The sequence below is a fragment of the Pristis pectinata genome, chromosome 19 (assembly GCF_009764475.1).
Source record: "Pristis pectinata isolate sPriPec2 chromosome 19, sPriPec2.1.pri, whole genome shotgun sequence".
In the NCBI taxonomy this organism is placed as follows: Eukaryota; Metazoa; Chordata; class Chondrichthyes; order Rhinopristiformes; family Pristidae; genus Pristis; species Pristis pectinata.
The window spans coordinates 25,996,877-26,014,527 of NC_067423.1; the positions used below are offsets into that span (position 1 = coordinate 25,996,877).

The 17,651-nt window shown below is 39.5% G+C and overlaps 1 long non-coding RNA gene across 1 annotated transcript in view; it reads left to right on the forward strand.

The window, feature by feature from the left end:
• The window catches only part of LOC127580451 (uncharacterized), a 97,645-nt gene extending 82,631 nt beyond the window's left edge, over positions 1 to 15,014 (forward strand). Inside the window, exon 3 of the long non-coding RNA XR_007957824.1 lies at positions 14,890 to 15,014. This is a non-coding gene — a long non-coding RNA (uncharacterized LOC127580451). The remainder of the gene's footprint in view (positions 1 to 14,889) is intronic.
• The last annotated feature ends 2,637 nt before the right edge of the window (positions 15,015 to 17,651 follow it).

Consider the following 17,651-nt stretch of genomic DNA (forward strand, 5'->3'; position numbering starts at 1 on the left):
TTAATGGTAGGATTCGAATTAGTCAAATTCTTATCACAGTTTTAAATGGCATTGTGGATTATTCCTAAGGATACATGGAACTTTATCCCAAGGTTGAAATGTCGAATATGAGAGGACATAGCTTTAAGGTGAGAGAGGGAAAGTTTAAAGGGGATGTGCAGCTCAAGTTTTTTTTCTTTACATGGAAATGATGGGTGCCTGGAATGCACTACCAGGGCTCTTGGTAGAAGCAGATATAGTGACAGTCAAGAGGCTTTTTAGATGGCCACATAAAAATGCAGGAAATGGAGAGATATGGATTATGTGCAGGCAGAAGGGATTAGTTTAATTTGGCATTGTGGTCAGCACAGACATTATGGGCCAAAGGGCCTATTCTTGCACTGTACTGCTCTATGTTCTAAGTTATCAGTGGGATATAGCTTAAGCATGATTCTCCCCTTTGTCTCCAACAACAGGACAACTCATGTTTAATTACTGAGGCACAACTCATTCACAACCCAATTTCCATGTGCAGATGAGAATGAACACACCCTGGGGTAGTTGGCTACACTGTGTTCCATGTTCCCTTTTTATCAACTCTGTCATTCTACAATCTAATAGCTATTCTAAGGCGAGAAATCCATACACACATATTGTGTCTGCAAAGTAATTGAAATACAATGAGTTTACATAATTTAAAAAAATCATAAGGGAGTTGGCCAATAGACCCTTCAAGCCTGCTCTGCCGTTCAGTAAGATAATGGCTTACCCAGCCTTGGCCTCAACACCACACTTCTGCTCGCTCCCCATACATATTGACTCCCTTGTAGTTCAAATGTTTATCAGTCTCTGCCTTGAATATATTGAATGATTTCACCTCCACAACTGTCTGGGGCAGAGAATTCCAAAGAGTTACACATTCATTTCTATATCATTTCTCATTACCATAGTGGCAAAATCCAAGGAGCAAGATGTAAAGTAAAAGGATTAAGACTGAGATGAAGAAAATCGTTTCCAGCCAGAGGGGCGTAGGGGGCTGGAACTCACTGCCTGAAAGGGTGGTAGAGGCAAAACCCCTTACAAGATGTTACAAAGTACTCAGATGTGTCGCTGAAGAACCATGATTGCAGGACTAACCACCAAGTGCTGGAAACTAGGATTAGATTGAGTAGCTCTTTTTAAAACTAGCAGGAACACACTAGGTTGAAAATCCTAGAAGATGTACAATACAGAAAGAGGATTTTATGAGGAAAACTGATTTTCCCAATATTTATATCATTGATTTGTAATCCATTTGTGGATGCACTAAATGGCAAGAATTCTAAACATCAGAAAAGCCAGAGGTGCATTATATTTTTGGTTTTCTGTGCAGCTTCACAAGTTTGTTAGTATGGACTTGTCAGGATAAGTTGGATAGACCCAGAAATAGATTTTGGAATTGAGATGGATAATTAACACGTGCCTGTTTAACATGATACGGGAAGCACATCAAATTGATGTTGCCTGATTATTATAATGATTTCAGTGCCAGTTAGCTCTAACCATGCTGTTGATTACCTTATCGCCTCAGCATGGTGCTCAATTTTGTGAATGTGTAGCTCTGATTAAAACCAACCTGAATCTTTCATAGGAAAGGCACATTGTGGCTGTAGCAAGCAGTGCAAGTCACTGTGGAGGTGACAGTGACCTGCTGAATCACTAATGGCTCAACCTGAAAGATGACTTGCTCCATTATTTTACAGCATGATACCAGAGATGCTGATGGAGGATATGGAGGTGGAGGGAACATATCTGCCAGAGCCAGGAGGAACTCCAGATACACACACACACACACACACACACACACACACACACACAGCAAAAGGCAATGGAAGGTGATGGCACTGAAGGTCAATGCATGGATTCATGCCCCGAGGTCCTGTATACAATGCCGCAGGAAGTTCAATGAACTCACTAATATGGCCATGGTGAGTGAATGCATCTTCAAATTATATAATCACCATCAGCTTCATGGTCTCTAAACAATCGCTTCCCTGCCAATATCGTCTGTCGATCAGTGTTATGAAATTTGAAGGCCTAACCACCAAGCAGTGTCCGGTGGTAATGCCTGAGGTACCATTAAAGCTCAAGCAGTAGTCAATGTCATTGCTGCTGAGACATCAGGCACTGACCTACGTGCTGTGCTGTATACAGATGCACAGCTGAGAGAGTGGAATCCCTTCCATTGCACCACATTCCAGGTTGAGGTTCTAACTCGGCAAAACAACAAAAGGAAATCAATAATCCTAACAAGTGTTGTGTTCACGACACTTGCTGCTCATGGGCAACAGAGAATGAAATGCATTCAGTTCTATTGGAACAGAGAGAATTGGTGACCTCACTAATGCAGCAGTTGCTGCTGAACTGCAGGGTGTTGCCGCTATCTCCAACTCCAGCCAGGAAGGTGTCCATATAAAAGTTCACTTGGACAGTCACTTGCAAGTGGTTCTCATCCTCCCCTGGGGTTAGTTTTAAGATGGGAGGATGTTGTAGTTTTCAGTGAATATGTCTCAATCTTGTCATTCCTTGCTGAGTTTTGGATGGTAGAATTGCTTTCTGAACACCTTTGAGTGGATATGGTGCCCTGCTGAGACTGGTCTCTTCCGCCTCCTTCCATGAGGTTTTGCATATTGTTTGTTCATGTGGCACCAACAGCTAATGCCTTCATGTCTGGGGTGTAATAACAGAAGCTTTGAAATCAAGAAAGTCCTTCAGCCACAGGCATGCCATTCACTAAGTTGGCAACTTAGAAAACATCAAGAGAAGACAAGAGACTGCAGATATTGAATCTGGAGAAACAATCTGCTGGAGGAACTCGGCAGGTCGAGCAGCATCTGTGGGGGAAAGGAATTGTCAATGTTTTGAGTCGAAACCCTGCATCAGGACTGGATCTATCTTGATGCAGGGTTTCAATCCAAAACATCGACAATTCCTTTGCTCCCACAGACGCTGCTCGAACTGCTGAGTTCCTCCAGCAAATTATTTGTTGCTTTAGAAAGCATCAAACCTTTGGTGAATTGAACCAACATTTGGCAGAAATCTATGGACAATTAGCCCTGGGATCTCTTTGGTGTGATTTTATTTTTATGATACTGAACATGCATTCACCAATGTGAGTTTAAGGGATGAAGTCTACTGGAGTTTTGAGCTCTAATGTTTTTTTTTAAAAGCTGGCATCAATTCAACACAGTAAGCTTCTTGCCACCAAGGTGTGCCTATTCTAAAACATTTGGCAAGTATTAACATCACTCACATCTTTACCATGAATGTGCATTCAGGTGTTTGTCACAATATTAAAACCAACATGTGGTATTCACTATCCAGGGTCAGGAGGGTTTTTGCTAAACTCAGCTTTTTAGCACAGCAGAAGAAATTGTCTAAGTTCAAGATGTTTATTGTTAATCTTTAACAAGCATCCTCTTGAGAAACAGTACTGTTAAGAAGCCTCAGGAAGCCTATTGTTGACTTAACTGATACTGTAACCCAAGCAGAAGAAACAACATTGTCTACATTAACCTGAAGCTCCAGCCATCTGACCTGATCAATGCAGTTGTGAAAACATCACATGCATATGAGCTCATCACTAGATGACTGGCAAAAAAAGGTGCAAGTATTAGAAGGCAGTAAGGGTGGGGAGGAGATATAGAGATGAGGACATAGTCTGCTCTTCAGCCTCAACCAGAGATGGATCTCTTCCCAACATGTTTGTCTGCAACTCGTTGGTACGTTTTTCTGGTTTGCAAGAATTGTACTTGTGTTTGAAAATCCTTTGTAGAATTATAATCCCTGTTATCATTTACTCCTCAAATAAATGAGCCCTACTTAAATAAAATAAATGTGTTTAATCTGTTTTGTTAGCTGCAAGTATCTCCTTGGTTGGGAGGGGGGACCCATTGCTCGAGATAGTGATTATCGACAGCTAAACCCCTTCAGAAAAGAGACTAAAGTAGTTAAGTAAATTAGTCTTTGCATTATAGGTTGATATAGTGTAATCTCCCTACAGTGAGGATACTGATAATGGCTTAAGTTTAGGACTTTAGAACAGGTACACTCAATATCATCCCAGTGGCAGCAGAACAATATGTACTATGATGCTGAAATTTGTGGTCCCTCCTTTTGAGGGAACAAACAACAACAATACTTTGTGATTTTGTGTGCAGCTTTATTAACTTCTTTTTAAATTTCAATGTTTTGTGAACCTTTTAACAGGTAGCTACAAATTTAGACATCAATTATAAGCCTAATTTAACTTGACCAAGTAATTAACCTGCGCATGAAATTTAGCAAAAGCAAAGATGAGAATAGAAGCATGTTGATTGGACTGGAACTACAAGTGGTGTTCTGCAGGATTCTACCTTGGAACCACCTGTTTTCACTCTGCCCTGAGCTACCAAAATTGTTGGTACAAAATTGAAGGATGTTCTAAATTACAACACAATTGGATTGAAAAAGGACATAAATAACCTAGCAGGTTGAGAATATAGGTGACAAATGCAGTTAAGTAGGGAACAGTTTGAAGAGGTGTTTGTCTCGTAGCAAGCGTGGCTCCAACACAAATCCCTGTGGGACACTGAGCATAACGTCTTTCTGGGGAGAGTTTGATGGCTCTGGGCCTGTACTTCATGGAGTTCAGAAGGATGAGGGGGAATCTCATTGAATCCTATTGAATACGGAAAGGCCTGGATAGAGTGGATGTGGAGAGGATGTTTCCATTAGCAGGAGAGTCTATGATCCGAGGGTACAGCCTCAGAATAAAAGGGATGACTTTAAAACTGAGATGAGGAGGAATTCTTTCAGCCAGAGTCATAATCATAGAGTCATACAGCTTGGGAAACAGGCCCTTTGGCCCAACTGGACCATGCCGAATCTGTTGCCCAGCGAGCTTGTTCCATCTGCCTGTGTTTGGCCCATAGCCCTCTAAACTCTCCTATCCATGTTCTTATCTAGATGGCTTTTAAATGTGGCTAATGTGCCTGTCTCAACCACTATTTCTGGCAGCTCATTCCAAATACACACCACCCTTTGCATTAAGCTGCTGCCCTGATATCCCTTTTAAATCTCTTGCCTCTGATCTTAAACGTATGCCCTCTTTTCTTTTTAAGCACCTCCCTCCCTAGGAAAGAGATGATGTGCTTTCACCCTGTCTATGCCCCTCATGATCTCCGATACCTCTAAAGGGCCACTCCTCAATCTCCTTGTAACTCAGGCCCTCAAGTCCAGGCAACATCCTGGTAAATTTCTTCTGCACTCTTTCTAGTTTAATAACATCTTTCCTTGTAACAGGGTGACCAAAACTGTATAAAATACACCAAGTGAGGCCTCACCAACATCCAATATAACTGCAACAATAACTCCCCAACTCCTGCACTCAATGTCCTGGCCAATGAAGGCCAACATGCCAAATGCCTTCTTCACCACCCTATCTGCCTGTTACACTGCTTTTAGCAAACTATGCACTTGCACTCCATGTTCCCACTGTTCCATAACACTCCCCAGGGCCCTACCATACAAGTCCTACCTTGGATTGACCTCCTTAAATGCACTGCCTCACATTTATCTGGATTGAAAGCAGTTTGCCAATCCTTAGCCCACATACCTAACTGATCAAGATCCCCCTGTAATTTTTCATAACCTTCTACACTATCTACACCACCACCTATTTTAGTGTCATTCACAACATTACTAACCATGCCTTATAAATAGTTTATATAAATTACAAACAACAAAGGTCCCAGCACCAACCCGTGACACACCACTGGACACAGGCCTCCAGTCCGAGAAACAACCCTCAATCATCACCCTCTGCTTCCTACCACTGAGCGAATTATGAATCCAATCTGCTACCTCCCCCTGGATTCCATGCGATCTAACCTTCCAGACTAGCCTGCTATGAAGGACCTTATCAAAGGCTTTGCTAAAGTCCAGAGGAAACATGCACTGCCCTACCCTCATCTACCCTCTTGGTTACCTCCCAAGAATGGTGAATCTGTGGAATTCATTGCCACAGAGGGCTGTGGAGTCCAAGTCATTCGGTGTATGTAAGGCAGACATTGATAGGTTCTTGACCTTTTTCAGATCCCTTTCAATAACCCTTGAATACAGAGGAGCGGAGTTGACGACATAAATGTTCTTTTTTTCGTTTTAATTGAAGAAATATCAGTCCAGCTTTTTTTTTTAAGTTTTTGTTTTTTTTTGGTTAATTATCTATATTGTTTTTTGATTTGAGGGTTCTTCTTTCATATAATTAAATTTCATTTCTTTTCAATCTTTCCTTTTGTGTTTGTTCACTTAATAAGAGAGCAGGACGTCTAAATTACTTTTTTTTACTCCTTGTGATTATATATATTAACTGTTATGATTGTTATCCTGATCTCTTTGCACCACATGTATAATTACTAATGTTATATATATTATTTTGTACTAATTCCAAAATTAATAAAAAGATTGAAAAAAAAAGAAAGATAGGTTCTTGATTGGTAAGGGGGTTAAGGGTTATAGAGAAGGCAGGAGAATGAGGTTGAAAACAAAAGATCAGTCATGATTGAGCCTGCTCCGCCATTCAATGGGCTGAATGGCTTAATTCTGTTCTTTTATGGTCTTGTGGATGTTCTAGAAAAAAAAACAAACGCTTCAAACTATTTCTATCCTTATGGTTACGTTTCCATTAATTTCATATGTTATTATGTTTGGGATAAGTCTCTGACAAAGTACCTCAGTAAATTGAATCAGAATCTGGTGCTTGGTATTTAGCTGCTTAAGTGCAACAGTACAAACAGAAAAAAAAAAATCATAGAATCATGTTTTTTTCTTGCATATATGTTATAGAAGGATACAGATTGCAAAACAATGGATCACTTCCACCTCCCTTATTTGGTTCCATTCTCCACCTTTCTTTCCTATCGGATTTTATCATCTGCAGCCCTTTGTTGTCTCCACCTACCACCTCTCAGCTTCTGTCACTATTTCCATTCTTCCTTCCTCCATCAGCCTATCAGTCCTCCTCATCTGGATCCACCTGTCACTTGCCAGTTCTTGCTTCTCTCCTTCATCTCTTTATATTCCCCTCTATCCTTCAGTCTAGACGAAGGGTCTCGACCCGAAAGGTCAACTGTCCATTTCCTTCCACAGATGCTGCCTGACCCAACGAATTCTTCCAGCTTTTTGTTTCTTGCTCCAGGTTCCAGCATCTGCACTCTCTTGTATCTCCAGATCACTTTAAACAATACAAGGCATTACTATGTACAAGTTTTATAGCAAGCATATGTTCTAGAATGCAAATATTAAACAAAGGGTAATAAATGGACATTTATTTTTCCTGTTATTTGAAGGTGGAGGTAACTTAGCAATAGATGAAAGGCCCATGCATACAACAGGATGATATTAGAATCTACTATTGACATCTTAAAATGAAAGTTCAAATCATTAAACAGATCAGGATAATATAGTCTTCAAGATCACCATTCATCTCTTGATTCAACACAATATTATCCACAGATGCTTCATCATGGACAACGTTAAAAAGGAGCTTCAACATTGCGCAATTCTGGAAGAAAGGTTTTGGTGTTATCTGCAGACTGATAGTGTTATTTTAACAAAACAGTCTGGCTTCTTTTCTCTCAGATCATGTTGACAGTCTTGTGATCTCCAATCCTACACTGATCTCTCAATATTCATCAATTTCCTGTTACGTCTTCTCCATCTTTTCAAACTGGCACTGTTCTTCATTCCCTCTTTCCTATCCTGAATTTTTCCTGGTGACGTATGGGACAGGAAGAAGGCTTTGGATCTCTTCTAAATGGAGACATTAAAATCAGAGACCAAGGTTGGAGGAGGACCAAGAAACCAGATATCAAATGTAATATAGCAGCTTGAATCTACAGAGCCATACTGGGGATAGAGGCTGGCAAAAGGTGTGGAGATGAGTGACACGTTGCCAATCTGGAAGTGGAAATTGGACAACAGTTCAATGTTCTTGTACCACATTATCTTCTGATTCTGCAGCCTTTTGTACACAATGCAGTCATAATCAGGTGTTTGGCAACACAGGAGCCCACCCACCTCACCATATCATATCACAGAAAGCTCTAATTTAGTGGGTAATATCATACTTTCATGTGAATTTCAATGCTGTGACCAACAGCTGGTCATGTTATAGAGCAGACTGTGAAGGACTGATGTTATTTAGGATTCTGTCATATACCTGTTGTATAAACACACTGACCTAATGACAGGGGACACCGCCTCCTGAGGCTGGTCAATATCAGATACCAAGCACCACTAAGTATTCTGGCCATCATCAGAAAATGCCAATGACATCCACAACTTAATGCAATTGCAGTTCATACAAAACAACAAAAGTCAGCAGAAAGTTGGAAGTACATCCCTGACTTAAGAACTCATGCACAAAGAACAGAAAAGTATAAGGAATACTCAAAGCTGCTCAGACAAATGTTAACCAGTGTTGATAGTGGAACTGGAGTGTTAATGGGCAGAATGATCTGATCTGTTGTGAGTGCTCTGCATAAGTTTGCACACAAAACCAACACTATCCACCTTATTAATGTAAACTCACTCTTTTACATTTTCTTTAACAAATAATCCTCACTTTGCATATTACTAAAATACTCTTGCTGGCCTTTTTGCTGCTTCTTTTGTCCTCATCCACAGGCCTCTCAAAGTAAGGAAAATTATACTTTGATGAAAAAAAAGTGGAAAGTAATTTCAGCATTTGTTTCATATCAGAACAACTAGTAACCTAATTTATAGGGCTGAAGAAATTTTCTAGTCCAAAGAACATCAGCAACATTTGCACCTACTAAAGCTATCATTCATCCATTGAATACAGATTCATTTAGATTTTGCTCTGTCTTCCACTTCGAATTCCAAATTAATTCATGGATAATTAATCAGATATTGCTTCATTCAGGAAACTTTGAAGTCCTCTTTTAAAATACTGTATCACAGTATTCTCAGACACGTTTTCCTCCAGGTGCAGTGGTTAACTGGATCTTATCTCTCCTTAGTATCCGAAGGATCTCTCTGCAACAGTGATGGATTTCAGCCATTACATCTTAGCTATTTCAATGAAATTAAGTCTGAGAATCAAAGTAAACGAAGCATTAAGCTCCAATTTAAGAAATGGACAACAAAATAATATTTCCCTTAAAATGTGGAATTACAATTTACTTTATTTATCAAAAAGCAGACATTAGAATGGCCTCCAAGTTTAAAAGATAAATTATTCTTAACAGAATCTCTATTGAAAAATAGAAGATATGATCTAGTTATGATCTATTTAAACTTCTTTATGTGGGTAATTGCAAATTTCTAACATGATAATTGAATCAGGGTAAACCGTCAGATAATTTAATCAACAACTCAGAACAGCTGCTTTCAAAAACATATTCTGGGTGTTGGCATGCTTTAGTTCTGTAGATGCTCAAACCTCATAATAAACTTGCTCAATACCCTTCAGAGTCCAGCAATGGAATACAGACTGGTGGCAATTCACATTGTTTACATCTGGGAATCTTCCTGTTGATCCTGCATGTCTGACATCCTGGGGTATGGAAACATTCAATAATCTTGACAGCTTTGAGTGTTAGAAAGACTGGGGGTGTGACTTTGTTGGATTTCAATTTTTTCCAACTATTTTGTGGTGGAGCTTGTTTTAGCTCACCCACCCTGCCACATCATATCACGGAAAGCTCTAATTTAGTGAGTGACCTAAGAAAGTACTGACATATCATATTTTCACGTGGATTTCAATGCTGTAACCATCAACTGGTCCTGTTATAGAGCAGACTGTGAAGGACTGATGTCATTTTGGATTCCTCCATACACCTGTTGTTCACATTTTCATATTTCCTTATGACATCAAAGGAGTCTACACAGCCCATGAAGCTTATGAAAGCTCACAGAGCAATCCTTTCAATTTCATCCCTTCCATACACTTATTTCCCTTTAAATTATTCTCTCTCACATGCCCAGCAGCTCCTCAATGACTTTCTTGCCACCCACCCACACTAAGTACAGCAAACAATTAACCTACCAACATATCTTTGGGATGTGGGAAGAAACTAGAGCACCCAGGGGAAACCCACATGGTCATAGGGAGAATGTGCAAACTCCATATTGGCAGCTCCAGAGGTTGGGATTGAACTTGAGTCACTGGAGCTGAGCCAGCAGCACTCTCCACTGTGCCACCCATGTTATCCAATTAATTTTGTAATAGGAATGAACACTGATAACCACACCATAATGCATAATTCAGATAATATTTTAGTGGTATTGTTGGCCAGATTTCTCCATATAATGTTAAAGCTAAGTTGTTCTGTACTAGTATGTGTTAAATCAAAACAGAGCAGTACTAACTCATATCTATTTTGTAAATGAATTAAACTGTTTATAAAGAAGGGAATTTATTAGTGAATGCCAATTCCTTAGTTATTGAGAAGCAAAACTTTCTAAAGATTGTCACGGATCTTGTTATAAATAAATCTCCAAAAGCTGATAGGTTTGGATTTTCTGCTGATCCTGAGGATTTAGTTTTGCTAACAGTGAAGATCCACTTCAATGATCACTAATGCCAAGATCTTCCAGTTATCACACAGTTGTTCCCTAGGTAATTCCCAATGTCACAACCTCTTTCTATGCTTTAAATCAATGGGCCTGACCCCTGCGCAAAGGGAGTCATTAAAACCCATTAATGGAGTAACTCTCTGCAATTTTTTTTTCCCCCTACAGATGAAGGTGAAAAAGGGAAAATAAAAGGAAGAATGATACAAAACTGGAGAGTGCCTGGTCACATCCTAATACATTCCGTGAGATTGTTCTTTTTGCGCCAGCAGCAACACTTGGTATTATATCAAAAGCCATTTGCAGAAGACACTACTAAAGTTAAAGTATAGAATGCACAAATCTAGAAAGCAGACTTGGCAAAAACAACAAAAAGTAAACTCCAAATAATTTCAATATTTAAAATATTAAATATGCAACATATTATTCATAATTTTAAATTCATATTTAGACAAAATAATTAGTGCTATCCCTGGCATTCTCAATTTTGGATTAGAAGACTATGGGTTCAATGTTGACTCCAGAATCTTCAGTGTAAAATCTAGCCTGAGATTCCAGTGGTGTGCTGAGGGATCATCACGTTATTGAAGGTGCCACCTCCCTGATGGGACAGAGTGAGGCCCCATCTTTAGTCAGCTGGTCATAAAAAAATCCCTGATGCTGTACTAAGGAGTAATGTGTGAGAAATCCCAGAACAATATTTAAACCCCAATCAGCATTTCTGAAACGAATTATCATTAAATTGTGGATAAATGTATACATTAGCTACTGTTCCTCCTAGATTAACACATGCACTATTCAAGTATAGTCAATCATGTGCTGTAAACGTTAGACCTACATTAGACTATTGTTTATTGACTACAGCTCTGCCTTCAATACAATAATCCCAAGCAAACTTGTCACCAAACTCCGAGACCTAGGACTCAACACTTCCGTCTGTAACTGGATCCTTGACTTTCTAACCAACAGACTGCAATCAATGAGGATAGGCAGCAATACCTCCGACACGATTATTCTCAACACTGGTGCCCCACAAGGCTGTGTCCTCAGACCTCTACTCCACTCCCTATATGCTCATGACTGCATGGCCAGATTCTGCTCTAACTCCATCCACAAGTTTGCAGATGATACAACCATTGTAGGCCGAATCTCAAACAGTGATGAGTTGGAGTACAGGAAGGAGATAGAGAACTTAGTGGAATGGTGTCATGACAACAACCTTTCCCTCAATGTCAACAAAACAAAAGAGCTGGTCATTGACTTCAGGAAAGGGGGCGGTGTACATACACCTGTCTACATCAACGGTGCTGAGGTCGAGAGGGTTGAGAGCTTCAAGTTCCTGGGAGTGAACATCACCAATAGCCTGTCCTGGTCAAATCACATAGATGCCACGGCCAAGAAAACTCACCAGCGCCTCTACTTCCTCAGGAGGCTAAAGAAATTCAGTTTGTCCCCTTTGACACTCACCAACTTTTATCAATGCACCACAGAAAGCATCCTACCTGGATGCATCACAGCTTGGTATGACAACTGCTCTGCCCAGGACCGCAAGAAACTGCAGAGAGTTGTGGACACAGCCCAGCACATCACAGACACCAGCCTCCCCTCCTTGAACTCTGTCTTTACCTCTCATTGTCTTGGTGAAGCAGCCAGCATAATCAAAGACCCCACCCACTCAGGTCATTCTCTCTTCTCTCCTCTTCCATCAGGTAGAAGATACAGGAGCCTGAAGGCACGTACCACCAGACTTAAGGACAGCTTCTATCCCACTTTGATAAGGCTATTGAACGGTTCCCTTATACAATGAGATGGACCCTGACTTCACGATCTACCTTGTTGTGACCTTGCACCTTATTGCACTGCACTTTCTCTGTAACTGTGACACTTTACTCTGTACTGTTATTGTTTTTACCTGTACTACCTCAGTGCATTCTGTACTAACTCAATGTAACTGCACTGTGTAATGAATTGATCTGTAAAAACAGTATGCAAGACAAGTTTTTCCACTGTACCTTGGTACAAGTGACAATAATAAACCAATACCAATAAAGTGTTTTGGGATACTCTGAAAGAAACATGAAAAGGTATTATGTACATGCAAGTCTTTTAAAAATTCTCTATTAGTTACAAATGGCACATTGCTTTATATTTCCTTGTAAGTTTAATTAATTTTCTGGCAGCTAATCATTAGTAAACCATGAAAGCATCTGCAATAAACAAAATGGGCTCAAGGCCTTATTTTTGGTCACCAGCTACTCAAGGATACTTAACATCAAGCCTTCCCTTTCAGATGGAATCACTCAACTCTCTCTGGTCAAGGCTTACTATATATGGGCCAATTGATTGTACCGTCTCTCTCCATATCATTGCAATGTACTGCGTTGGGCTTCCTGTCCTGGATGTCCCAGGGAAGAAACATTATTTTATGGTGAGATAAAACAGCATGTCAAGTCATAATCATTTTATACTGTTGCATTAATCATTTTGTTAACTCTGTGAACAGAACCTCTGTGGAAACTTTTGGAAATATGGAATATCCCAAAGGTTCACCTTTGATGCTGCTCTACTTACTGGAAATTGAGACCTGTATTGTTGCCTTTCTGCCTCTGACCCCAACAAGCAGTTGCTGCCCTTTAATGTTGCACCAACACCATAGTTCCAGGAAACAATCAGAAGCAAACATATCACCAGCAATGAACCCTTCAGCAAATCACCCAAGAAGTGACTGTGACCAATCAACAGTCTAAATTGAGCTGCAAATGAGATGTTACTTTGAGGTTGCTGCAACACTGCTTACAGTAGATGGAAGCACTTTTAAACAAAAGCTCTCATACATTAACTGTAGCTCTTTATAAGGAACAGGCTACTTATTCCAATCAGCCTGTGCCTTCAGATAATAAAGCTCCAAGTTCCAGAACTCCTTTCCCCAGCCTCCTGAATTTTCTCATAATTTTGGACCCTTAGAGCCAGCTTTTGACCAAACTTTTCATCACTCCTTAACAGGGCTGCATCATGCTGGATCCAGATCACTTCCTTGTGTTACCACCCATGATCCCTGCACATACACATTCAGATCCAGAGTTGGAAGGCCAGTTTTGCAGGTTTTCCACAACTTCACATCCTATATCAAAGGCTCATAGCAAGTAGACATTAGTTGGTGTAGTACTAAGGACCCTTCCCCAGAACATCTCTACAACCATCAACAGTCTGCAAAGCTGGGGATGAAGCTTTGCCTCCTGTCAAAGCTGTATATGTTGTTAACTGTTGAAACACTGGAAAACATTAAACATGAAATAAATGCTTAGAAATAAAGTTCATTAAAATGCAAACAACACAGAAATAATTTAAAAAAATTAAACAGAGGTCAAATAATCTACAGAAAATTCTTACCTTCTCCTTAACTTCCTAATTTCCATGTCTCATCAACCCTTTGAAATCTCAGACCTCTCTCTCGAGTTGGTGCAGGAACCAAGCTTCACCCCAACATTTCCTATTCTTACTTGGTTTCAATAGTTTTGCTCACTCACTTGGTTTGTCTAGATAGTTTGGTTCACATTGGCTGAGAAGTTGAAAAATCTCTCTTGTTCTTCTTGAAATGGAACTGAGATATTTTAAAGTTCATCTGAGAGGTCCTCAGATGAACAGATCTGTTTGTGCATGCAATTTCAAATTCTCATTTTCAAAGGTGAGGGTACTACCACAAAGCCAAGTATAACACTGCACTAGGGAATAGGGAGGAGCTTCATATGTTTGGCAAGAAGCTGTACATTGATTTAATTTCTGCCCAGTTGATGAAAATTGCACATCTAAAATTTGCCAAATATTGACAATTCTGGGTATGCACCATCAAATCTGAAATGAATTGTCAGCTTTTATACACTAGCAATGTGAACACAATTGATGTAGCTTGATTAGAATCAGGCTTCTGTCAGCTTTACTTTTCACTTTAACCAACTTTACAGATTTATCGACTATTTCAGAGTTGTAACTATCCTGCAAAACAGCAACACGACTAATCTAGAACAAATGGTTCAATGCCATCTATTCAAGCTGACATTTTAAAGAAGAATCTTACATTCCTTGTGTTATGGTTCATTTCTTAAACAGCCATGACATACTTACAATTTTGATCAATTTGATTTGTAATTACTCTACAGATGAGGAACCAAATGGCTTATATCTTAAATACAGAGTTAAAAGTTTCATCAATAACACATAATCTGTAATTAGCCAATCATTTAGTGCTATGATATTCATAATTTTAACATTCATTTTCTATTTCCCACTGTGCAGATCTATGCCGGTTTAAAGCATCTCTCATCTGGTTTCCAGTCAAAATCTGGCATCAAATCAAAATCTGGCAATGGAAGAACTGGACCTGTCTATTGTAGGACCTAACTCAACCTAACTCAAAGCAGAAAACTAACTGTACATCACAATAAAAATTTGTATAAATACTTACATCCTGGACACATACAGTAAAATAAAGTGATCTGTTTTAGATTAGTTATGTTACAATATCATATGTGATTGAAAATAACAGACAGCAAAGTGAATTATGAAACTAAGCTGATGCTGTGAGTATTTGCTTTACCCTGATGTGAAGCTGGGAGCACTGAGTGGTCTTGCTAGCTGTATCATCCTTTAGTTAGGCAGCACAGAAGTCAGCAAGGCAGACATAGATCCAACAGCATCACTCCATACAACATCAAAACATGTAATGCAAAGGCTAAACACTCAGATTATATGTAGAAATATAGTGGCAAGGATGTACAGGAAATCCAGCTTAAAAGATATGCATTAAAACAGTTTTACAAATTATTACATTACCTTATGAAAAAATAAATCATTTTGAAAAACACATGCAAAAATAATTTTTCAGTTGGAAAAATGTTTAACAAAAATGCAAAGCTAATTTTGAGCCTTAGCAATGGCTCCTTGATTAACCCATCTGTTCCATGCTAATTTCCAAATCACTTCCACATTTCCTTAGCACATAGGAGGCCACTCAGTCTATCAATTTTGTGCTGGTTTACAGAACAATCCCATTCCCCTTTACATTTTCATCATAACCGATTCTCCCTGCCTTCCTTATAATTCTACCACCTATATATTGGGGCAATTTGCAGTGACTAATTAACCTACCAACCCCCATATCGTTGGGATGTGGGAGGAAACCAGAGCACCAGAGGAAGCGCTCACAGTCGCAGGGGGAATGTGCGAACTCCACACGCACAGCACCAGAGGTTAGAATTGAACTGTGAGGAAGCAGCTCCACTAACTGCACCTCTGTACCGTCCTTAAAACAAGCAATATCAAATGAATCAAATCATTACAATCTCAAGTTTTAATTAATTTTGGCTAATGATATGATTATTTTTACTTTAGCTGTCTGTTGTCAGTATAAAGAACTAGTGCACTGAATCATCCTTAAAATCTCAAATAAGTGTATTGAAACTTCTTTCGGGAAAGACGTATGTAATCTTGTTGCTCTCGGTCTTTTTTTCCAAATTTAAATGTTGTAAAGAATATGCCTTTACAGAACAGAATTAAATTAAATCACAGGTGAGTTCATCCTACACATTCATTGAGGACAAGAACAACTGACAGTATCTTTTTCTGTTTTTATACAACTGTCCTATAGTATCATAATTAAATCAAAATCAAGAAAATAAACAGCAATAATACATCCTTGTTCATAGATGTGGAATAATTGGATCAGATTCAGCTCACAGACTGTCCATGTGTCCCTGATAATTCTTTACCATTCTAAACACAGAGAGCTTCCTCTTTATTGACCAATTGGATGACATACATTTTACATATATCACCCATTATCTTCTAGACGTTACCCTATCATTTTATCTGTGATAACTGGCCACAGATAATTCATAGCCTTAATAATTTTCAGCATAGAGACAAAAACTGTGCTCCTTTGGCATATATTTAATCGAAACATTACTATTTTTCGCAGCCCAATCTTGAAATCTGGTGTAGCTTTCCACATTGGGAATGCAGCTTTCTGGTCTAGGCATAACTCAAAGATTGATTTGGGAGTTACCATCAAAAGAGCCTTTTGCATCTGTTTTGGATCTTCCTTTGTTCTTACATACAATGACCAATAATAAAGCCTTGGTTGCCCCTTCTTCATATTCAGTTTCAGCCTTAACAGCATGTTGGATGCTTGGCTATCGTAAGGTTACATTAAACTCTTATGCTAATTGATGAATGATACATACAATGGGTACGTCTAGAAACTGCAGGACAAGTCTATGGAAATGAAGAAAAATGCACTGTCTGGGTCAAAGGCTAGGTCTGGTGGTTAGAAGGTAATGAGAGCCCTTATGTGGGCCTGAAGTGGGTGGTAATCAGAGCATCAGGGCATGTTGTGGATAATCAGAGAGGGCAGGGTTGAACGGGAATTGGACGGCATCCTCGGGGACAGTGGGGTAGGGGGTTGGGAGGAGTGATATTTGGTGCCATCAGGGCACCAGGTGGTCAGGTGATCTGGGTCTGGGAATATCTGACGATTGGAAGGTCATGACATCTAATCCTAACTCAAACCCAAACCCTAATGCCATTAGGACTCCAGGGCGATGGGAGGTTCAGCTCATTGTTGTGTTGGAGGGTCAAAGGTCAGGGAGTTTAATCAGTGCCTGTGAGGGTTGTCAGTACTATGAAAGTGACATGTGGACTGGGGGTTTGGCCCTCTGCAGTAAAATCATGGGTTACCTCAGGAGTGATCAATATTGGTTGTTCCTGAGAACACCTTGAACTAATTTCTCCAGCACTACAAGGAACTAATGACAATTGGTGCAAATCTGGCATTTAAAAAAAATCACAGACGTGCATGCAAAACTCACACCATGAAGTTCCCAATTGAATGACTGGAATTAGTTATTAGTGCATTTTTTTCTGACTAGGGTGCATTTTCAAATAGAAAAGTACAACCAAAAACACCAGTGCAGGAGTGAATTTCTAGGTCATACTGTATTTTTTTGGACAGGTTAGTAACAAAATGGTTTACTTTGAAGGCTAACTCTGCCCATGTAGTG